We start from the raw sequence: 24,239 nt of genomic DNA on the forward strand, positions 1-24,239 counted from the left end.
GCTTTTATTAACTGTAAACTTTTTGTTTGATATCCAATAAGTCTTTTGAAGTTGTACCAAACTTCTTCTTTCGCCTTAAAGGGTTTATTACCTGATAAACAGCTTGCAATAAGCCATTGGTTAACTTCTGAAATTGAAGCTCAGTCATTTTACTATCCACATTGCTGGTTTTGCTTCAATACCTTTTAGTAGTCTAAGTTTTGCTTCAAGGTCCTTCAATCCTGAGATAAACTTAATCCTTACCAACTCCTATTCGGGGTTGGCCGCAGATTAGAGTTTTTCGCAGTCGCAATAGCGTGCTTCTACTCTGAGACGTGCTAGGAAGTTGTCTTCTGACTCCCTACACAATGTATATTGGACAGAAAGTTAGCCGTTTCTACCGTTATTACTCTCTCTTTAGGAGAAATGTAATTTTGAATCGCCAATCTGATGTCTTTGCACGGACTGTCTGTCAAATGCCTCATTAGGCTCCTAAGTGCAAAAATTGCATCTTGACTGCACATACTAAAAATGAGATTGGTTAACTGTAGGTCCAATATAGTACCATCGGAGTTGATTTTGCCCTTCTCTTCGCTGCGTGAAATTTCGCTACAAAAGACATAATCTACGCAATAGCTGATTCTGCATTCTGTATATCCAGAACTTGTCTGTCTGCTGGTGGTCTGGAGACTATTGTCATGGTCAAAGACATGAGTCAAAAGAATTCAATAAAGTGAATTTTATTTTAAAATTGGAACTGAAAATAAACAAAACTTAGCTCGTATCTGTAGTACTTATCTGTGCGAAAATAAACAGAGAGAATTTGCATCTGCTAAAAAATATTTAACTTGATTTAGTTTGAGTAGATCTTAGTTCAAATTTCCGGATGTGATATTCTTTTTTCATCAACATTTCTTGAGTATCATATGGCCTAGATGCACTCAAGTTCATTAGTTGAAGGTCAGTGGATGTTAGAATCAGGTTTCTATGGGTGGGAGAATATATTTCTGATATCTGGTTGATAGGTCAAAAAAATAATGATAGTGCCAAGACAAAAAAATAATCGAGTTTTGTTTTGTGGCATTTACTTATCGACACAGCAGCAAAGTTCGTCAGGTAAGTTCTTCTTTCGTTCTTTGAAACTTTTATAAAGACAACTTCTAAGTTTCTGGATGTTTCTTCGGAACTATCATAAGCTTACCTCTTGGTCTTTCTGAATTATGTAAGATCATATTTAGAAGAAAATTTTCAAAAAGTTATCACACGTCATTAGCAACTTAATGAAAACCAGTTAAGAATTGGTGTAAAGCAACTGAAGTAAAAAGAAACTTAAGGACGCAATGTCTTTATCCCATAAAATGCACTTTTTGACCGCCAATGTCAAATATATTTAAATAAGATAAACTAAAAAGTAGAGCACACTATTTTGGCGATTTTGCTGCGAATGATGACAATTCAATTCTTAATTCTCAACAATCCACCGGAGTCGAGGCTTCAACGCTCAAAATCACTAGAAAATGTATAGTTTGCCGTGAATGCTGTGAGAATATGTTAGAATTGCAATTCTTAGCGTTGATTGCAGTGAATGTGTTGAAAAACGGTGATCGTGGTCAATTCAACGCTAAGAATCCAAATATTACGTAATATCATCAATAAAAGTTACTGTAAGGAAGTTTGCCGTGAATTTTCGTAAGTTTCGAGGTTTTTGACGTTGAAATTTTCACCACTTGCCGTTGGTGGTGGTGAAATATTTTTTTCTCCGCTTAAGTGGTGAAATCAAAAAGTTCACCGCTAAAAACTACAAATCTTACAAAAATTCATCGCTATAAACCAAAAATCTTACAAAAATTTGAGGCATTTGTTTTCAATAACGATTATTGAATCTGATTCGTATTCACAAGGAATATCATTGAAGTTAGTGACAGATGAAATGTAATTTTGAATCGCCAACCTGATGTCTTTGCACGGAGTGTCTGTCAAATGCCTCATTAGGCTCCTAAGTGCAAAAATTGCATCTTGACTGCACATACTAAAAATGAGATTGGTTAACTGTAGGTCCAATATAGTACCATCGGAGTTGATTTTTCCCTTCTCTTCGCTGCGGGAAATTTCGCTACAAAAGACATAATCTACGCAATAGCTGATTCTGCATTCTGTATATCCAGAACTTGTCTGTCTGCTGGTGGTCTGGAGACTATTGTCATGGTCAAAGACATGTGTCAAAAGAATTCAATAAAGTGAATTTTAATTTAAAATTGGAACTGAAAATATACAAAACTTAGCTCGTATCTGTAGTACTTATCTGTGCGAAAATAAACAGAGAGAATTTGCATCTTCTAAAAAATTTTTAACTTGATTTAGTTTGAGTAGATCTTAGTTCAAATTTCCGGATGTGATATTCTTTTTTCATCAACATTTCATGAGTATCATATGGCCTAGATGCACTCGAGTTCATTAGTTGAAGGTTAGTGGATGTTAGAATCAGGTTTCTATGGGTGGGAGAATATATTTCTGATATCTGGTTGATAGGTCAAAAAAATAATGATAGTGCCAAGACAAAAAATAATCGAGTTTTGTTTTGTGGCATTTACTTATCGACACAGCAGCAAAGTTCGTCAGGTAAGTTCTTCTTTCGTTCTTTGAAACTTTTATAAAGATAACTTCTAAGTTTCTGGATGTTTCTTCGGAACTATCATAAGCTTACCTCTTGGTCTTTCTGAATTATGTAAGATCATATTTAGAAGAAAGTTTTCAAAAAGTTATCGCACGTCATTAGCAACTTAATGAAAACCAGGTAAGAATTGGTGTAAAGCAACTGAAGTAAAAAGAAACTTAAGGACGCAATGTCTTTATCCCATAAAATGCACTTTTTGACCGCCAATGTCAAATATATTTAAATAAGATAAACTAAAAAGTAGAGCACACTATTTTGGCGATTTTGCTGCGAATGGTGACAATTCAATTCTTAATTCTCAACAATCCACCGGAGTCGAGGCTTCAACGCTCAAAATCACTAGAAAATGTATAGTTTGCCGTGAATGCTGTGAAAATATGTTAGAATTGCAATTCTTAGCGTTGATTGCAGTGAATGTGTTGAAAAACGGTGATCGTGGTCAATTCAACGCTAAGAATCCAAATATTACGTAATATCATCAATAAAAGTTACTGTAAGGAAGTTTGCCGTGAATTTTCGTAAGTTTCGAGGTTTTTGACGTTGAAATTTTCACCACTTGCCGTTGGTGGTGGTGAAATATTTTTTTCTCCGCTTAAGTGGTGAAATCAAAAAGTTCACCGCTAAAAACTACAAATCTTACAAAAATTCATCGCTATAAACCACAAATCTTACAAAAATTTGAGGCATTTGTTTTCAATAACGATTATTGAATCTGATTCGTATTCACAAGGAATATCATTGAAGTTAGTGACAGATGAAATGTAATTTTGAATCGCCAATCTGATTTCTTTGCACGGAGTGTCTGTCAAATGCCTCATTAGGCTCCTAAGTGCAAAAATTGCATCTTGACTGCACATACTAAAAATGAGATTGGTTAACTGTAGGTCCAATATAGTACCATCGGAGTTGATTTTGCCCTTCTCTTCGCTGCGTGAAATTTCGCCACAAAAGACATAATCTACACAATAGCTGATTCTGCATTCTGTATATCCAGAACTTGTCTGTCTGCTGGTGGTCTGGAGACTATTGTCATGGTCAAAGACATGAGTCAAAAGAATTCAATAAAGTGAATTTTAATTTAAAATTGGAACTGAAAATATACAAAACTTAGCTCGTATCTGTAGTACTTATCTGTGCAAAAATAAACAGAGAGAATTTGCATCTGCTGAAAATTATTTAACTTGATTTAGTTTGAGTAGATCTTAGTTCAAATTTCCGGATGTGATATTCTTTTTTCATCAACATTTCATGAGTATCATATGGCCTAGATGCACTCGAGTTCATTAGTTGAAGGTCAGTGGATGTTAGAATCAGGTTTCTATGGGTGGGAGAATATATTTCTGATATCTGGTTGATAGGTCAAAAAAATAATGATAGTGCCAAGACAAAAAAATAATCGAGTTTTGTTTTGTGGCATTTACTTATCGACACAGCAGCAAAGTTCGTCAGGTAAATTCTTCTTTCCTTCTTTGAAACTTTTTTAAAGATAACTTCTAAGTTTCTGGATGTTTCTTCGGAACTATCATAAGCTTACCTCTTGGTCTTTCTGAATTATGTAAGATCATATTTAGAAGAAAATTTTCGAAAAGTTATCACACGTCATTAGCAACTTAATGAAAACCAGTTAAGAATTGGTGTAAAGCAACTGAAGTAAAAAGAAACTTAAGGACGCAATGTCTTTATCCCATAAAATGACCTTTTTGACCGCCAATGTCAAATATAATTAAATAAGATAAACTAAAAAGTAGAGCACACTATTTTGGCGATTTTGCTGCGAATGGTGACAATTCAATTCTTAATTCTCTAACAATCCACCGGAGTCGAGGCTTCAACGCTCAAAATCACTAGAAAATGTATAGTTTGCCGTGAATGCTGTGAAAATATGTTAGAATTGCGATTCTTAGCGTTGATTGCAGTGAATGTGTTGAAGAACGGTGAGTGTGGTCAATTCAACGCTAAGAATCCAAATCTTACGTAATATCATCATTAAAGTTACTGTAACGAAGTTTGCCGTGAATTTTCGTAAGTTTCGCGGTTTTTGACGTTGAAATTTTCACCACTTGCCGTTGGTGGTGGTGAAATATTTTTTTCTCCGCTTAAGTGGTGAAATTAAAAAGTTCACCGCTAAAAACTACAAATCTTACAAAAATTCATCGCTATAAACCACAAATCTTACAAAAATTTGAGGCATTTGTTTTCAATAACGATTATTGAAACTGATTCGCATTCACAAGGAATATCATTGAAGTTAGTGACAGATGGCTTTGTGGTATAAAAAGTTCTTGTCATGAGGAGGTGAGGGGTTCGGACCCGTGTAATTGAGTTGCTTTTTTGTAAGAAATTCCGTGAATGAGGTGAAAAAAGATTTCAGCGCTAAAAACCGCAAATTTTACGAAAATTCACCGTTTTCATGAAATTCATCGCAAAAAGATGCGGGCGCTTTGCGGTGATTTTTTTTCACCACTATTCACCGCATTTTTTACATTATTTTTTCGACAAAGTCTCGACTTGGGCAGTCATTTTCTCAACATTTGATTAAATATTTTGCTTATTTTTTTTTAAGATCTCATTTTACACTCTTTGCTGTTTTCAACATTAATTATAAAGTTTTTTGAAAATATTTTGTCTAACATAATACTAAACAACAATTTCTTCGCCTCAAAACGTGTGAAAAATGTATCTCTACATAGAGAACTTTAGTTTGTCAATTTTCTCATGGCCGAAAAACTTCTTTATTAATCTGTGGTACTCAGCGTAAGCACACAAAATCTCTAAGGAAGTAATATAGAGTAGTTCATTTGCAGCCATTAAAAGATAAAGAGAGAATGACGAAAGATTTTGAAACCAGCTTTTCCCAGAAGAGAAACGGAAAAAACAGAAATCAAAAACTTTTAGTGCAACTATTACAAGAAAGGGTTTATTTTGCTGTTGCGTACGGAAAATAATGAACTGAACGAATTCTTTTATCACTGTCGTTAATTTTCTCCAATTTAGGATTTACATTAAAGTGTAATTAATCAATTAGTGTAATTACAGATAACTTTTCAACCTCCTTGCAAGAATTGATGTATAGTGAATTGTAACACATAGCTGTCATAATGGGCCGCTGAAAAGTTTGGCCGCGATACAATTGCTTTTGAGAAAATTTTCTTCTACAAATGCACCGGAAACAAAATATTTGGAACTACAATTTATCAGTGAAAATACACAAATAACAAGGAGGCTCGCTAATGTGCCTTCGCACAAAATGTTCCGACCCCGCTCATCCACGTTTCGATATAATTATCGAACAAATGATGAAGAGAATGAAAACTTTTTGCCCCAATCAAATACCCGGGTTGACCCTTCTCGGCAATAATATCCAAGAACCATATATGGCCCCGTACAGGCCTATAATAGCAAACATTAACTACGACCAAAACTCGATGCCTATATTTAAAAAACACAACAAAAAAATGGTATCAGATAAAATCTGAATTAAACAAGTTATCCTAATTCAAATTTAATAAAACCAATACGTATCAAATGGGCTCAATAAGAAGGTTAATTTATTTCTCCCAGTTTAGAGGATGCAATCAAGACTTTTCATTATCCATAATATGTCAGATGACAGCAAAAAAACGGAAAAACGAAAAAAAAATAAAATTAAAAAGAAAGTGGTGTCACAGCCATTAAAATAGTACACTTTTCATATAAAACTTTAAATATCATCAATTGCAGTCTTTCAAAGCCAATTGCGTTACCTCATTAGAGTGATAATGGGCAAACATCTAGAAAACACACATTTTTTATGAAAAACTATAGTACCAAAGCCAAGAAACTATTGATTGATATTGAGACCACTAAAAAACTGGACACCGGTTCACTATGAAGTGGACGCAACTTGTCCTTAAAAAGATCAAGCTACGAAGTTGACAGGAATAAGAAAAATAACAAAGCTCAAAAATCCAATGCTTTTCTCAAAACATAAACTGAAACCATAAGCTTCAAACTTAAAGCAAAAACAGACTAACTTGCAACTGAATAGGAAGCCAAAGGTGCTTGTTATTAGGAAGAGTGAATACTAGGACGACAGAAAAACATCAAAAATGGACAGCAATCAAAGTATCAATTAAAAATTATCGAAACCACATCGTTGAAGCCATTAAAACTCTAAGACTATGGAAAACAATAAAAGTTTTAAGTTGACAAAAAAGATTTTATTTTTTGCTGGTGTCTGCTTTGATTTTAAATGGTTCTTCTTTGAGAAGTTCTCTTTGAAAAAGAGAACAAAAGAACCACAAAATACTGACCATTGTCGAAAACTCACGAAATTGTGAAAACACATTTCTTTGATTTGTAGACGTCAGTCAAAACGTAATGATCAACTCAAATTTTGGTTTGGAGCACTAGAACAGTGCTGCGCTTTGTCAATAATGAGAATGAGTCACTTGTAGACGACAATGAGGACAAAAACTGGGAAAGACAAATAATTGTTTGAAAAAGTGTCATTTAAAAAATAATTTTTTAAAAAAGTCATTAAACTGTTAGCTAGAAACTTAAATCATAAAATAGGTACAATTAAACACCCATGGAAACAATTTAGGCTTCTGATTGTCAGAAATATGCTGTATGACAACAAGAAGAACAAGTCAGAGGAAAAAACAAAAAAAAATCTAACGACTTTCGCGAGGGAACGCCTTGGCAGCCGTTAAATATGTAAACTATTCACTGAAATCATTTCAAATGTTCTTTTGCCCCAATATTCAATGCCTTTCTTGAAGCTATTTTTTGGAAGCTATAACATTTTGGGGCTAATTTTATGAAGCTATAATCGAAAAAAGAGAACGAATTACAACCTCAAATAGAAGAAAACGCAAAAAATAACAAACAATTGATAAAATTTCGTAGTAAGAAACCATTAGTTAACGTTGTATAGGTTAATATATGGTTCCAATGAACTAAATTGGATCCCCAATGAACAAGACGAAGTCAAAAAGCAACAAAAAGAATGACAAATGGAAGCAAAAGAAAGAATTCAATTAAGTTTTACAAAAGCACATATTCGAAGCCATAAACACTAAGAGCTTTTCTTGAGGACGTTGTATATATATATATATATATATATATATATATATGTGTGTGTGTGTATGTATGTATGTATGTATATATATTTATATATATATATATATATATATATATATATATTTATATTCATGTGGACTCAATTTTGCTATAAAGAGAACTTGTCAAAAATTGATCCTTGCTTTGAAATCATTCTCGTCAATATTCATCATAAAAGAAGACAAAAAAATCAAAATATTTAAAAAAAACGCACCATTATAATCCGAAAAGTTTTTGATTATAAGAATCTAAGAGATGAGTCCAAATCTAGCCCTAGTTCTGCCACGCGTCCAAGGAAAACCATAAACTATACCATGCGTTTGCTAGAAAGATCAGTTAGCAAATGAAGGATTTCAATAAACCGAAAAATAAATGATTTGTTTTTATATTTGTTTAGTTAATATTCGGAAAACCGGCAAGATTTTAATTCCAGAAGACTCCTAAAAGAAACCAATATACAGCTAAATTTTTTGCAGTTTTCAATGATTATGACAGCAGATGTTTAGTCTATAGTGCCGGCATTTTTTAACGAAGTTGGATGAAAGAGGTTATTTGTAGCTATTTCTGATTTGAAAAAGTCTGAATTTCGCAAAATTTAGCAAAAATATTTACTAAAAGACTCGGATTAAACCAACCGACGAGACGCCTCTATTCTTAAAGTTAAAGTCAGAAACATTTTTTTGAAAGTTTTAACATTAATCAGCAAAATTGGCAAAAATTTGGACAAAAAACTTGGAAAAGGTGAATGAAAACAACGGAAATCCGCCTACTATTAACAAAACTTGAAACGTCGATAACTCCATGTAAACAACAAAAATTAGAAAAATCATTTTAATTCCATATTCAACGCTGGATGATATATCCATTAGCTAAAATCGACTGAGCAAAAAAAACGTTTGAGTTTATAGTTCCTCCCCCACAAGGTGGTCGAAACAATAACGATTTTCATCAGCAAGAACATTTAAAAATTTTTCATTTTCGCTTTAAGGCTCAGGACTAATTAAAGTAAATTATTTTGTGTGTTTATGGTTCCCATCATACCAATGACTTAGAAACCCAAGTATTTGATAAATATCCGCTATTTTGATACCCGCCACAAGAACTTCTGCTTGATATAATATTTGAATACATAATATTTATTAAAACAATAAGGTTTATTTACAAACTTCACTTCTCACAATATTTAGATGAAGTGCAAAATTCTCACTGAAACAACCATTTTTCGAAAACTCTATAACCATTTATAAGTGTTTTTGTTAATGATATGTTTTTATGTGTTTTTCAATGGAACTAATCCCTTGAAAAAAATTCCTCTTTTTTAAAAAAAGTTTCTCAAAATGCGTAAGTAAGGTAATTTTGTCTCACTCCGAGTACTCTTGTATGCTTTGCCGTTTGTTCAGGGGAGATAAATGTTATGAATCTTATTTTTTATCATTTTTTCTCTAAGTAAACTCATTTTATTCCAAAATTTTATCTTTCGTCGGAGGGTTGAAACGAACTAACACAAATGTTGATTAAAAAATACCTAGCAAACAGTCAGTTGTGAAAAGGTCGGTTATTAGTTTTTATGGTCTAGTGGAAAAATTATAAAATTCAAATTTTATTCAATTCAATCAAAATAACAGACTTCACTCTTGCTCAATTTGAGAAACGAATGAGACTGAGCTTCTTCTTTTTTCGTTTAATAATATTTTTTAACATTTATTGCTCGAAACTTATCATCCTGGGTCGAGGCCGAATGTTTAACTTGTAAGAATTTGCAAGTTTCTGGCAGAAACTTAAAAGGCGATGCATCGCCTTGCAAATTTTTCTTCCAAAAATTTGCAAGTTCTTACAAGTTAACCATTCGACTTACAAAGCTCTTACAAGTTAACCATTCGAATTGAAAATCCCTTGAAAATTAACCATTCATCTCGCAGGGTTCTTACAAGTTAAATATTTTCTTACAATTTGGGGTTTTTTTCAGTAGATTTATTTAAATTAAATAGCAAACAGACTAGGCTGTAAATAATAATAATATAAAAAGCAAAATTAAATGACAGCATTACCAAAACCGGTTCGCCGTAATTCCACAGAAAATCGAGGGTAACAAGTGCAGGACCCAAGAAGCACAGGAGGACTATGAAGCTGTATAACACTTTTCTTCGAAAGCTACTCAGAAGTCTACCAGAGTCGAGTGCCCTAACAATGAGAATGTACCGCTCGAAAGCAATTGCAATTGTTAGCACAACCTGAAATTTCAACTTAAATTTATGTTCGTTTAAAATAGTAGATAAAGGAAGAATGGGAGAGTGTTCAGAAATTCAGAAGAATTCAGGAAGAATGTTCAGAAATTCCAAAACTCCCCCTTTTTGGGCTGTACCGTAGCTTTATTATCTCGACAGCAAATTTCCCTGTATTTCGTGCAAAAAAATGTGTTTTTGGGCAAATTCTATTAAAAGATGGCCCGGGTCGAGGTGTCACCGCTAAAAATCGCTAAAAGATGTAAGATTTGGGGTGAATTTGAAGAAAAGTGTAAGATATGCGTTCAATGCGATGAATGCGGTGATAAAAAACTTTTAAGCTAATTTCAACGCTTATCTCATATTCGCAGGAAATATCATTGTAGTAAGTAATAGATGGCGCAGTGGATTACGAAGGTGACACTCATAAGGCAGAGGTTCGAACCCTTGTACGGCAGCTTCTGTTTTGTAAGAATTCCGGAGAATGCGGTGAAAAAAAAATTTTTTCACCGCAAAATTCAACGCAATTCTTACAAAAATTCACCGCTTTCAGCGCATTCAACGCTAAAAGATGCGGGCGCTTTGCGGTGAAAAAAGTTTTTTTTCACCGCTAGTCACCGCCAATCTTACATTAATTTTTGTCAAAACCTCGACCCGGGGGAGCCCAATGGATTCTTTTCTTTAGCAGAAAAAAATAAAACTCAAAAATTCTCTAAGCAAACAGTCAATTAATGCTTTTTAGTCTCTTGGATCTGTGAGTATTCTGAGTATATTGAAATCAAACTTCAAACTGTGGTAAATATTACGACCATCAAAACAGGTAGACAGATACTGCTCGTAATAAGCAGTTCATCCAGCGATCTCACAAATATGAGTTTTAGATACATGTAACAAACTCTCAGAGAGCTTCAGGCCTGATTCAGAGATTTAATACTGGCCGATTTTGGCAAAGTGAGGCTAGGGATCGATTAGGTCCAAAATTTGAAACTTCTCAGGGTAGATAGAGTTTTGTCTATCGTTTCAATGTACAAAGTGATACAAACTGGTGTCCGCTGATATTACGACGGTTATTGTGAACAAACATCAAGTAGTAGCTGGAGAACTAGATTTGCTTGTACAACAAAATCAAAGATGTACGTAGCCAGTTTGCAATCACTTAAGGAGACAGTAACAAGAAGAACACAATTTTACCATATCATAGAATTTTTAATCTTTCCTCACAGACTTCTAGCTCTTCAATGGTATTTAAAAAAAATCTGAAGAAAATCAGGTCAAGTCTAACTTCTAAGCTAAAGACTGCTTAAGACTAAAAAAACAATTCTTCTGGTCACTTTGTTTTTCAGTGCTGTACTACATCAAATTACAGTACTTGAAATTGCATTTTTCCTCCAGATAAAGATCAAACACTTCTGAATTCGCTTTTTGCATCTGGATGTTGTGCCATTTTTATTTTTTTTTAATTCTTCCGGAGTCTGAAAAATTTCTTCTCGAGTGAAATGCGTCTCGTGTAAGAAAACACAATTTTTTGCGTAATAAATCAAATAGAGTATCAAAAAAATCTCATTTGAAAAATCGAAAAATATTGTAAAAAACATTATAATTCTTGGGATTTTTTTGTTTTATTTTATTTATTTTATTTATTACATGAAAAAAATATATATTTATTATATGAAAAACTGGTCTAGATTTTCAGCAAGATTTTTCGTCCGAATCACGTGAAAAACCAAGAGCTAGGGTGGAGAAAATTGTGCAAAAGTGGGCATTTTTTCCTGAAACTGGGCATTTTTGCGTGCGTCAAATTTTCCCCGCAAAAAATCGTTTGGCAATGGACGAATTCTGTGGGATGTACATGAATAAAATGTAGAGTGTACGAAATTTATGTTTTCTCCTTTGTTTCTGAACAGTTTAAGAAGAGTAAGATTTTGAACTTTCAGAAGTCTAAATTTTTCTTGCTTTTTTAATTGCATTGCTTCATCAATATTCATTATTTGCCATTGTGCCGTTTTGCAAAAAAGTAGAGAGTTTATGTTGCAACAAAAATGTCCAAATTTCAATATATTTTGGAATGGAATTATCAATTCAGCTTAGTTCGTTATTAGGAACAAACAACAAGTAGTAATTAGAGAACTATATTTGCAGGTATAACAAAAACAAAGACGTACGTTTCCAGCTTGCAATCACTTATAGAGACAGTGACAAGACGAACATATTTTCCATATGAAACTTGTGTACATTTGTACTACATGATAGAACTTTTAGAACTTTTAATCTTTCCAAATAGACTTCTAGCTCTTCAATGGTATTTGAAAAATTGATCTGAAGAAAATCAGGTCACGTCGAATTTGTACGCCAAAGACTGCTAAAGACTAAAAAAGTTTATTTCTTTTGGTCTAGTTGTTCTTCAGCGCTGAGCAAAGTCCTATTACAGTACAGTACCTGAAATGGCATTTTAGTTCCAAATCGAGATCAAACTCTTGTGAATTCTTTTTGTGTATTGGGTTGTTCTGCCATTTTTATTTTTAAAAGATTACTTCTTGTCTGAAAAACTCCCTGGCATGTGATTACAAAAATCTTGTCACAAAAATGCGTGTTGTGTCAAAAAAAGCAATTTTTTGTGTATTAAAACCAAAATCAGTATCATACGAAGACCTCATTTGAAAACACACAAAAATCCTCTCAAAAAACATGAGGATTAATGTAATGTTTATGCCATTTTTTGAGGTTTTTGTGCAAAAAATTAAATTGATTTCTTAAAAATTTGTTTTAGATTTCTCACAAGAATTTTTTCGTGCAACTCACTTGAAAAACCATGAGATTAGGGGCGAGAAAATTGTGTGAAAATACCCAATTTTTTTGTTATTAAACGTTTTCTCGTGCGTCCATTTTTCACAGAAAAATCGTGTGGCAAGGGAAGATTTTTTAAGAAATTACACTGAAGAAATTTAGAATGAACGAATTTTACATTTTCTCTCTTGAACAGTTTAAGAAGAGTAAGAATTTGAACTTTTAGAAGTCTAAACATTTCATGTTTTCAATTGTTTTGTTTCATTAGTATCTATTATCTTCCATTGTGTCATTTTGAAAATTAGGAAAGAATGTATGTTGCAACAAATCTGTTTGTGCATCAAATTTTTGTATATCATTATCATATTGGATGGAATGATTAATTCTGTTTACTTCATTATTGTGAACAAACATCAAGTATTAGTTAGAGAACTAGATTTGCATGTACAAACAAAATCAAAGAAGTACGTAGTTATCTTGCAATCACCTAAAGAGACAGTGACAAGACAAACTTATTTTTACCATATAATAGAATTTTCAATCTTTCCTCACAGACCTCTAGCTCTTCGATGGTATTTGAAAAATAGATCTAAACAAAATCATGTCATGTCTAACTTCTACGCTAAAGACTGCTTAAGACTAAAAAAAAATTCTTTTGATCACTTTGTTCTTCAGTGCTGTACTGCATCAATTTACAGTACTTGAAATGGCAATTTTCTTTCAGATAATGATCAAATCCTTTTGAATTCGCTTTTTGTATTTAGACTTTTTGTCATTTTTTGTTTCAAAAAATTTGTTCAGTCTTCACTGATTATAGATATTAATTCCCTACTAAAATCCGGGAAGACGAACTGGGCACCAACCCCCTACCAAAGGCGAAAATAAACAACACGGGTGAATGATATCACTTCGAAAAGTATGAAGTTGACATAATCAAGATTTTGGACACCTAAGTAAAGTAACTACATTTCGAAGCATATTCTCTTTTCGTATTATTCCTTGAATATTCATCCTTACAAGACGATAAGTCATGAAATTGCCATTAGAGCTATATACGGTTTTGCTAGACTATTTTGATGACAAGCCTTGAATATAGATGGTCAAAAAAATCTCAGAGCAAGCTGGGGACACTAAACAAAGAAAACTGCCCATTGAAATAGTTCGCCTCTGCAATTAAGCACCTTCTGAAAATTCAACAGGTAAATAAATCATCATTCAAATTATTTGATGAGACAGAATGGCTTGAAAAACCCAATTTTTTCCCAAATACTTAGAAATGCACTGGATTTGCATGCACGAAAAAAGAAGAATCAAAGAGTTTCAGACTGACAGAAATCATCTCTCTAATTTGACTTCAAAAACAGATCTTAAATAACGTTGGAACGAGACTCAAAAATCGATTGAAGTTATAAAGCACTTAGACCCATCTAAAAGTTACAAAGTAAACGTAAAAAATTTTTCCGACTTTTACTGGTCTATTTTACGAATCAATTTTTTAAAAAAAAAATGAGAAATAATAAAACGAAAAACAATCCGATAAATTTTGCTGAAAATTCTTCACAAGTTGCGACTCCAAACAACGTGTTCCCAAATGATCTTCTAATACAGTTGTCGTACGTGATAATGTGATGCATGATAGAAAAAGAAAATGATGCAAAATGACCTATAAAATTAATGAAAGAAAACCAGTGGAAATAAAAAAACAAAACAAATATAAAGGGTGATCACAATGAAAAAACTTGGGTACATAAAATTATATAATTTTGTAAATTAAATTGGAGAAAAAGGCTGCAAAATTACTTTTTGATTGATTTGGCAAGGATCGCTGCAGCTAAACCATCTATTCTTAATCAATGAAGTAATATGGCGATTCACTGCAATCATTCAGTGTTAGACATGTTCCAACAATATATTAGAGGAGTGGCCCTTGTACAATGCCCACTAGCATAGCTTCTCTCAACTGCCCCTAGTGGTTTACATCCAAGTGGAAGACAATATATCATACACGGAATAGTATTAAAATTTAATTTGAAAAAAAACAGAAACCATAGCAGGACACGTCCTGACACAATTCGAGGTATTTTTGTTCACTAAACAAACCCGAAGAAGAAATCACGCTGATTTTCTTCGAGCACTTGACAGTTATTTGAACTGATTTACAGGAACATAGTGTCGTATAACAACGCAAACTGTTTAAATTTAACTACGAACACAAACTGGCATTTCTGGTACTCAGAATATACTGTCTTGTTATTAAACCTTGACATCAAAAATAATCACTTTATTTATCCTAGTACATTTCCTTTAATTATCGTTTCAATTTTCACCGAACAGTCAGCTTTTGATGCCCAGGTTGAGGTCCAGACCCAAATTGACTTCTGATCAGACCCAGTCGAGCGCACACCCGTGTGTTCCCAGACCGAAATTACAGGGTCTTTTCGGAAGTTCGAGCGCACTACGGTCTGATCATGGTCTGGAGATGGTCTGATCAGAGGTCATTTTGGTCTGAAAAGTCTGATCATAGGCGGATTCGAACGCACTTGAGTCTGATCAGAGGCAATTTCGAGCGCAATTTTGTCTGATCATAGGCGGATTCGAGCGCACTTTTGTCTGATCAGAGTCGATTTCGAGCGCAATTGGATCTGATCATAAATGTCTTCAAACGCAATTGGGTCTGATCAGGGACCATTTCGAGCGCATTATTTTTTTCATTTTTTTTGTTTTTTTACTGAAAGATGTTGGCTCTACCAAGAGGCAGCCAAAAAGCAGCTTTCTGATCAGAGACTCATCTAAAGTCCGATAGCTCTGATCAGAAAAAAAAGAGTCCAGCAGATAGCTGAGGCCGGTCCCCTTTAGAAGAAATTTTGATCAACTGGAGACCACGACGTTTCTTATGGAAGGCTGTCTTAACTCATCCATTGATTCAGAATTATAAACTAATCGGTACACTAAATAAATTTTGTTCTCAACAGTTGGGTTTTGTTTTCTTTAGCAATACTTTTAAAATTGATTTTTCTATAGATGAATTAAATACTGCAAACATCAGTTTTTATGAAATGAATATATTATAGCAAAATTCGGAGATATGTTCATAAGTAAAATCTGTCTCTGATCGGACTATTTCGAGCGCACTTGAGTCTAATCAGAACCGGTTTGGAGCGCACTTCAGTCTGATCATAAATAGCTGCAAGCGCAACTGGGTCTGATCATAACTGCTTCGAGCGCAACTGGGTCTGATCATAACCTCTTCGAGCGCATTTGAGTCTGATCATAGTCTGATTAAGGTCTGGGCAATGGTCTGAATATGAGTCTGGACCATGGTCTGAAGATGGTCTGATCAGAACACCTTCGGTCTGAAAAGTCTGGTCAGAGACCTTCTGTGTCTGGAAAGTCTGATCAGAGGTCACTTGGGTCTGAAGAAGTCTGATCAGGGTGAATTTCCGTCTGGAAATTCTGATCAGAGATAATTTCGGTCTGGAAAGTCTGATCAGAAGCAAATTTGGGTCTGGACCTCAACTTGGGTGTTTTCATTGATGTTAATGATTAAACAAAAAACGAAAAGCAAAGCATTGGATAGATTTACATATATTAAAAGTTGCAGGACTGTGAGAATCTGATTGTGCTTCCTATATTCGCTAACGGAGTCACATTTGGTCACAAGCAAGCTAACTCTACAAGCTCACTTCTATTTGTCTATCGAGTTTTATTTATAATTCTGCAACCGTTCATCTGTATTGCTCAGTAATGAATGTTACTAAGAGTGAGAGTCGAAATGGGAGCAATCTGGTACGGTTTGGCATTGCATCAGAAATTGACTTGACTGCTTGAACAGCAATAGCCATTTTCTGCACAATCCTGTTATTTTTGTTCAAAAATTAAATTCTTGTCTAATATAAGACTGAAAAACTTGATGTTGTCTCTTTGCTCAATTTCATTACTGCTAACCCACAACTTGCAGTGTCTGTTCCTTGCCGTCCTCTGCTTCGCAAAAAGCACCAAAGTTTGTGTTTTTCCATAACAAATTTTGCATTTTTGAGTTTATTAAGTAACTTAAAAAACAAAGTAGTAGACCTATAATTGAAAACGAATGGATTGAAAAAACCACTACCAAAAAAATTTGATCAACTTATTGAGAAAAGAACAAGAAACAAAATCGAATAGCCCTATGTAAACAAAAAACAAAATTCTCACTTTTTGCTGATCTAATTTACGAGTCAATTTTTAGTCAGCCAGAGAAATATTCAAAAGAAAAAAAACAGCCTGATAAAGTTTCTCTGAAAATTTTTCACAATTTGCTGTTCCAAACCACGTCTTTTTAACATATCTTCCAATACAGTTTTCGTGCGTCATAAGTTGATGCATGATAGGAAACAATTTGACGCAAAATGACCAGTAAACGCGGGGAAAAAACAAGTGGAAACATGAAGACAATAAACAAAACAAAATAAAATCTAAAAACAATGAAAAATAACTTGTTAACATTTAAAAAAATAATTGTCAGGGTTGTTGCAGCTAACGCATCTATTTTTAATCATTGAAATAATACGACACTTCACTCCAATTATTCAGTTTCTGACATTTTCCAACAATATATTACAGTAGTTGCTTTTGTACAACGTCAAATATCATTGCTTCTCAACTCCCTCAACTTTTGTACACACAAGAAGAAAACAATTTGATCCTACGCGGAAAATTTTTAAAAAAATGAATCAGAAAGAAACAATGAAGCCATAGCAGGAAAAGTCCTAACACAATTCAAGGAGTGATCGTTGACTAAACAAAATTTTCGACCTCGATTGGACAATAAATGTACTGAAAAATCACTTAGAAAAAAATCTGATCAAAAATTGAAAAACAACAAAGAATGTAAATTGCCGCAAATAAACAAAAACCACTAGCAACAACACGAATTTTTGTTCAAACACCGTTGTCTGACTATAGTTCGCAAATGATGGGGAAAAAAGTTCACGTCGCAAAACAACTCGTTTTTGTTCCACTTGTTTCGCAGTCACCAAAATAAATTTTCCAATTTCACTTCAATATTCATAAAATTGTGTAAACCGATCTTTAAAAAACTCGGGCGCAAGACTACGGAGTAGATCGAAGTCAAACACACCCATCTCAAACATACTAAAACGTAAAAAACATACTAAAATGTCAAACACACATATTAAAACGTCAAACAAACATACTAAAACGTCAAACACACCCATCTCAAACATCAAAACGTAAAAACAATTATTTTTCAGAATTTTAACGGTCTATTTTGCAAGTCAACTATTTAAAGAAAACCTGAGAAATAATAAAATCTTAAAAGAAACATAATTTTTTTCTGATAAACAGATAAACTGAAAGTTGTTCACAAGTCGCGACCCCAAACCATTTGTTTTCAACTGATCTTCTAATAATGTATCTGTACGTGATATTGTGATCTGTGACAGGAAAACGAATTAAGGCCACATGACCTATAAAATTGGGTAAAAAATGTGCAAACGAAAAACAAAATAAGTTTGAAATCTAAATACAACGTTTTGCACAAAACACTTAAAGTTAGTGGTATCCCACATTTTGTTCTAGGAAAATTTCCTCAAAGCATCTCAAATATTTTCGCTCAAAACAACTCAAAACAACTCAAATTATTTTAGGTGAAACTGGCCATTCAAATTTTCAAATTCGGAAAAAAATTCGACAATCAGCTAAAATTTTACTAAGCTTAGTAAATGTTCTTCATCAAAATCATTTCACAATTAAATTCAATAAAAAGAGAAGGCCGCCAAAACCGCTAGATCGCAGCAAAAACTGCGAAGAAAGCGTCTAAAATGGCAAAATGACAAAAATAGCTCAAAGTTGAACCTTAAACAAAATTTTTTGCTTCCTATTGTCAAAAACGTTTCCAAACATACGATTACTAGTTAGTGTAATTGATAAAAAGAGCTTTGGAAAAGTTGGAGTTAAAATTAATATATTCCTTCGACAATGCGTCTCATTATCAAAAAGTTTCGCTCGCTTAGAGCAAATTTTTTTACACTTAATGATCTCGCTTATCTTTTGAAAATTGGGACGAACAAAACCACCACTCTCTGTTCTCTCAGCTCTTCCATTCTGTTCATCAGCAGGCCAAAATCAAAGTTTAACACATGCGGCCTTGACTTTTTGATCCTATTTCAGATTAACTCGAACGATTAAAAAATATATCACTATAACTCCTCTTCGAGTCGTAGAAAAGGCAACGCTCCAATACATTCAAATTCTTTGAATTGAAAAAACTTTATTGAACTGAAGAAGAAAAATATTTCGAAAATACATACGATGGCCCCATTTAAAGACTATGCTTCACCTGAATCGCCTAGGTTTTTGCTCCACTCAAGTTGTTGCAAAAAGTGCGTTTGCTCGACTTTAAACCGGGTGCTAGTCAACACTCACCCCATTATTTTTGAGTCTTTTCATAAAGCAAGGTCTAAACTATGGCACAATTATTTAACTGGAAGACTTACCTGTGACCAGTAGCACCCAAAATCGATAAAAATCCTCAGCAAATTTGTCCATTTTGTAAATCTGTGAACGGAAGCAAGTCCAAAAGATTGCATACGTGCACTGATTTTCCCAGTATCTTCGAATCTGTCGAAGCCTGCAATCGAACTATAGATCAGAGAATTGGAAAGTTGTGACGCTTTTCCGACCAAAATTGCGCGCGGAAACATAAGTATAACCCCGGGTCGCCGCTTCCTAGTAGTCATACAAGGATCATATATGATGTCATACAAATCATAACGTATTTCCTAGTACGATCCTTGTATGACTACTAGTAAATCATATATGATCCTTGTATGAAATCAAGGAAATCATAAATGCTAACTAATACTGCTCGTAGATCGCAAGCATTCGAAAACCGATAGCCGACCCAATGAAACCACTGCGAGCTGACCTATGACCTATGAATTCCTTTATGATCCTTGTATGACTACTAGGAAATCATATATGATCCTTGTATGACTACTAGGAAACCATATATGATCCTTGTATGACTACTAGGAAATCATATATGATCCTTGTATGACTACTAGGAAATCATATATGAGCCTTGTATGACTACTAGGAAATCATATATGATCCTACAAGGATCATATATGATTTCTTAGTAGACATACAAGGATCATAGATGATTTTTTAGTAGTCATACAAGGATCAAATATGATTTCCTAGTAGTCATACAAGGATCATATATGGTTTCCTAGTAGTCATACAAGGATCATAAATACTACTAAGAAATCACGCACAGGGCAAGGTCCCAGATAAGCCGGGACCTAAACAGCACAAGAAAGAAAGCAATGGTAGCACCAATAAAGAAAGGGCTGGGTCCCAGATAAGCCGGGACCTAAAGAACACAAGCAGGAGAGAACATGAGAGGCACTCCATGAGTGATTTTGATGCAACGGTAGCAACTGCTGGCTACCGGGGCACCAAAAACACTCAAATAGTGCATCTCAGAAAAGGAAAGGGGAGCTCCGGTTAAGCCAGAGCACTAAATCTAAAGGGGCTAGTCCCAGATAAGCCGGGATCTAAACAAAACAAAAACAGGAAAGCGAAAAAGAGCAAAAAAACGAAAAGGCGGGGCTGTCCCAGATAAGCCGGGACCTAAACAGCACAAGAAAGAAAGCAATGGTAGCACCAATAAAGAAAGGGCTGGGTCCCAGATAAGCCGGGACCTAAAGAACACAAGCAGGAGAGAACATGAGAGGCACTCCATGAGTGATTTTGATGCAACGGTAGCAACTGCTGGCTACCGGGGCACCAAAAACACTCAAATAGTGCATCTCAGAAAAGGAAAGGGGAGCTCCGGTTAAGCCAGAGCACTAAATCTAAAGGGGCTAGTCCCAGATAAGCCGGGATCTAAACAAAACAAAAACAGGAAAGCAAAAAAGAGCAAACAAACGAAAAGGCGGGGCTGTCCCAGATAAGCCGGGATCTAAACAGCACAAGAAAGAAAGCAATGGTAGCACCAATAAAGAAGGGGCTGGGTCCCAGATAAGCCGGGACCTAAAGAACACAAGCAGGCGAGAACATGAGAGGCACTCCATGAGTGATTTCGATGCAACGGTAGCAACTGCTGGCTACCGGGGCACCAAAAACACTCAAATAGTGCATCTCAGAAAAGGAAAGGGGAGCTCCGGTTAAGCCAGAGCACTAAATCTAAAGGGGCTAGTCCCAGATAAGCCGGGATCTAAACAAAACAAAAACAGGAAAGCGAAAAAGAGCAAACAAACGAAAAGGCGGGGCTGTCCCAGATAAGCCGGGATCTAAACAGCACAAGAAAGAAAGCAATGGTAGCACCATTAAAGAAAGGGCTGGGTCCCAGATAAGCCGGGACCTAAAGAACACAAGCAGGAGAGAACATGAGAGGCACTCCATGAGTGATTTTGATGCAACGGTAGCAACTGCTGGCTACCGGGGCACCAAAAAAACTCAAATAGTGCATCTCAGAAAAGGAAAGGGGAGCTCCGGTTAAGCCAGAGCACTAAATCTAAAGGGGCTAGTCCCAGATAAGCCGGGATCTAAACAAAACAAAAACAGGAAAGCGAAAAAGAGCAAACAAACGAAAAGGCGGGGCTGTCCCAGATAAGCCGGGATCTAAACAGCACAAGAAAGAAAGCAATGGTAGCACCAATAAAGAAAGGGCTGGGTCCCAGATAAGCCGGGACCTAAAGAACACAAGCAGGAGAGAACATGAGAGGCACTCCATGAGTGATTTTGATGCAACGGTAGCAACTGCTGGCTACCGGGGCACCAAAAACACTCAAATAGTGCATCTCAGAAAAGGAAAGGGGAGCTCCGGTTAAGCCAGAGCACTAAATCTAAAGGGGCTAGTCCCAGATAAGCCGGGATCTAAACAAAACAAAAACAGGAAAGCAAAAAAGAGCAAACAAACGAAAAGGCGGGGCTGTCCCAGATAAGCCGGGATCTAAACAGCACAAGAAAGAAAGCAATGGTAGCACCAATAAAGAAAGGGCTGGGTCCCAGATAAGCCGACACCTAAAGAACACAAGCAGGAGAGAACATGAGAGGCACTCCATGAGTGATTTTGATGCAACGGTAGCAACTGCTGGCTACCGGGGCACCAAAAACACTCAAATAGTGCATCTCAGAAAAGGAAAGGGGAGCTCCGGTTAAGCCAGAGCTAAAGGGTTAAGCCAGCACTAAATCTAAAGGGGCTAGTCCCAGATAAGCCGGGATCTAAACAAAACAAAAACAGGAAAGCGAAAAAGCAAACAAACGAAAAGGCGGGGCCTTTTCGTTTGTTTGCGTGAAACTGCATACCGACACTCTTTTGAGCGCAAAATTTGACAACGACATGAGTACTTTTTTCGTAGACCACCCAGATCAAAAATTCCTGCTGATTCAGAACTTACTAGGATGCTTACACCCCTACTCCAGCCCTCATTCAATTTGAACAAGTCCTTGACTAGATTGAAAAACACTTTTCGTGAAACTACATTCCGAGACATTTATAGGCGCGAAATTTGACAACGACATGAGTTCTTTTTTCTTGGACAACCCAGATCAAATATTTTTTCTGATTCAGAACCTACTAGGATGCTTACACCCCTACTCCAGCCCTCATTCAAATTGCACAAGCCCTTGACTAGATTGAAAAACACTTTTCGTGAAACTGCACACCGACACTCTTTTGAGTGCAAAATTTGACAACGACATGAGTACTTTTTCCGTAGACCATCCAGATCAAAAATTCCTTCTGATTCAGAGCCTACTAGGATGCTTACACTCCTACTCCAGCCCTCATTCAATTTGCACAAGTCCTTGACTAGATTGAAAAACACTTTTCGTGAAACTGCACACCGACACTCTTTTGAGCGCAAAATTTGACAACGACATGAGTACTTTTTTCGTAGACAACCCAGATCAAAAACTTTTTCTGCTTCAGCACCTACTAGGATGCATACACTCCTACTTTAGCCCTCATTTCATTTGAACAAATCCTTGACAAGATTGAAAAACATTTTTTGTGAAACTGCATACCGACACTCTTTTGAGCGCAAAATTTGACAACTACATGAGTACTTTTTTCGTAGACCACCCAGATCAAAAATTCCTTCTGATTCAGAACATACAAGGATGCCTAGACTCCTACTCCAGCCCTCATTCAATTTGCACAAGCCCTTGACTAGATTGAAAAACACTTTTCGTGAAACTGCACACCGACACTCTTTTGAGTGCAAAATTTGACAACGACATGAGTACTTTTTTCTTAGACAACCCAGATCAAATATTCTTTCTGATTCAGAACCTACTAGGATGCTTACACTCCTACTCCAGCCCTCATTCCATTTGAACAAGTCCTTGACTAGATTGAAAAACACTTTTCGTGAAACTGCACACCGACACTCTTTTGAGCGCAAAATTTGACAACGACAGGAGTTCTTTTTTCTTGGACAACCCAGATCAAATATTTTTTCTGATTCAGAACCTACTAGGATGCTTACACCCCTACTCCAGCCCTCATTCAAATTGCACAAGCCCTTGACTAGATTGAAAAACACTTTTCGTGAAACTGCACACCGACACTCTTTTGAGTGCAAAATTTGACAACGACATGAGTAATTTTTCCGTAGACCATCCAGATCAAAAATTCCTTCTGATTCAGAACCTACTAGGATGCTTACACTCCTACTCCAGCCCTCATTCAATTTGCACAAGTCCTTGACTAGATTGAAAAACACTTTTCGTGAAACTGCACACCGACACTCTTTTGAGCGCAAAATTTGACAACGACATGAGTACTTTTTTCGTAGACAACCCAGATCAAAAACTCTTTCTGCTTCAGCACCTACTAGGATGCATACACTCCTACTTTAGCCCTCATTTCATTTGAACAAATCCTTGACAAGATTGAAAAACATTTTTTGTGAAACTGCATACCGACACTCTTTTGAGCGCAAAATTTGACAACGACATGAGTACTTTTTTCGTAGACCACCCAGATCAAAAATTCCTTCTGATTCAGAACATACAAGGATGCCTAGACTCCTACTCCAGCCCTCATTCAATTTGCACAAGCCCTTGACTAGATTGAAAAACACTTTTCGTGAAACTGCACACCGACACTCTTTTGAGTGCAAAATTTGACAACGACATGAGTACTTTTTTTCTTAGACAACCCAGATCAAATATTCTTTCTGATTCAGAACCTACTAGGATGCTTACACTCCTACTCCAGCCCTCATTCCATTTGAACAAGTCCTTGACTAGATTGAAAAACACTTTTCGTGAAACTGCACACCGACACTCTTTTGAGCGCAAAATTTGACAACGACAGGAGTACATTTTTCGTAGACAACCCAGATCAATATATCTTGCTGTTTCGGCACCTACTAGGATGCATACACTCCTGCTTTAACACTCATTTCGTTTGAACAAGTCCTTGACTAGATTGAAAAACACTTTTCGTGAAACTGCACACC

The 24,239-nt window shown here is 35.4% G+C and overlaps 1 protein-coding gene across 2 annotated transcripts in view; it reads right to left on the minus strand.

Annotated features, from left to right (window-relative positions):
• The window catches only part of LOC142345669 (uncharacterized), a 710,383-nt gene that overhangs the window by 381,137 nt on the left and 305,007 nt on the right, over nucleotides 1–24,239 (minus strand). The window lies entirely within an intron of this gene.

Source organism: Convolutriloba macropyga, chromosome 9, assembly GCF_964194025.1.
Source record: "Convolutriloba macropyga chromosome 9, txConMacr16.3, whole genome shotgun sequence".
NCBI lineage: Eukaryota > Metazoa > Xenacoelomorpha > Acoela > Convolutidae > Convolutriloba > Convolutriloba macropyga.